Below are 1269 nucleotides of genomic sequence, written 5' to 3' on the forward strand. Positions count from 1 at the left end.
AGTATGTTGTAAAAATAGTCTGAGAATGATCACAAATACAGGAAAGGAGTCTTGGAAAAAATAGGATTTAACATGCTTTTAATAACTCTCAGTATATATTTCAAATGACATATTCTTACTATAATTTGAAGGCAAATGCTAATGTCATGTTTTCTATTGACGAGAAGTTTAGGTGTTTTGCAAATGAACAATCAAACCAATAGTGTTGTCTGTTAGCAAAGAAACAAACCACAAGAAAATTAAATCTGCATTATTTGTACATTGGTGTTTATGTGGTGTTTATCCCACATTATCAGAATACATTTCTGTTGGTCTGTGATATACTGCATACAGTAGTGTTGACCTCCTGTCCTGTCCTGGTCCTGTGTAGCCCCAGTTCTTCAAGGTTTCATAAATATCTCTGATTACTGTCTAAATTATATACATTTAATGAATACCTGGCTCAGTTCAGTAATTCAGATCTGATAAAAATACCTGCAACCTTGTACATCTCTAGCTTGTATAACAATTTTACATTTGTTTGACACTTTCTATTCCCTTACACACACAGTAGTCAGCCATTATAACTTAGGACGAGACAACTAAGCTGACCTTGGCCCAATGTGACAGAAGTGCACTTTCTTCTACTTTATGATCTATTAAAAGGTTGAGGTATTTGCTATATTGTTTCAGCTCAAGGTTCCAGTATGTTGGAATGTCACTTCTGTGACATCTGATCTGTCCTTTGAAGCCTTGAATAATAGAACATAAAAGATGTTCCTTTGCAAACCTCTGATACAAAAAGCATTATGTTTACATTGGGTATATTTACCCTATTGAAACATACCACTTAGAACATCTGGCTTATATCTCTATTTAAATTAATTTGCACAGGGTCTTCAACTGGCATATTTGTAAGGTTTAGATTATCTGATATTGTAATGGTGTGGTTACTATTGCTGCTACTGATTCTACCTTAAATACTTCTGTTACTATAATTAGTGTCTATAGGCATGCATCTCTTAGTACTACTAATTCTGTTACTGTTGGTAATAATATTAGCATATCACTGAGATGTGAAAGACCAAATTCAAAATTATTTTTCTGTTATAGTCTATTTTCACATTTAAAAGATTTTGAAATGTATCTGCCTGCATTGTTGATGCCTCTTTCTTCAAAATTAGTAGACCTCATCTGGACTTCATAGCAACCCGAGCTAATAGAAATATTAAATGTTGGCTTGTCACTGTGTAGATATATCATGTGAAGCCTCCAGAAATATACCATCAT

Source organism: Lepisosteus platostomus, chromosome 10, assembly GCF_059453375.1.
Source record: "Lepisosteus platostomus isolate fLepPlt1 chromosome 10, fLepPlt1.hap1, whole genome shotgun sequence".
Taxonomy (NCBI): domain Eukaryota; kingdom Metazoa; phylum Chordata; class Actinopteri; order Semionotiformes; family Lepisosteidae; genus Lepisosteus; species Lepisosteus platostomus.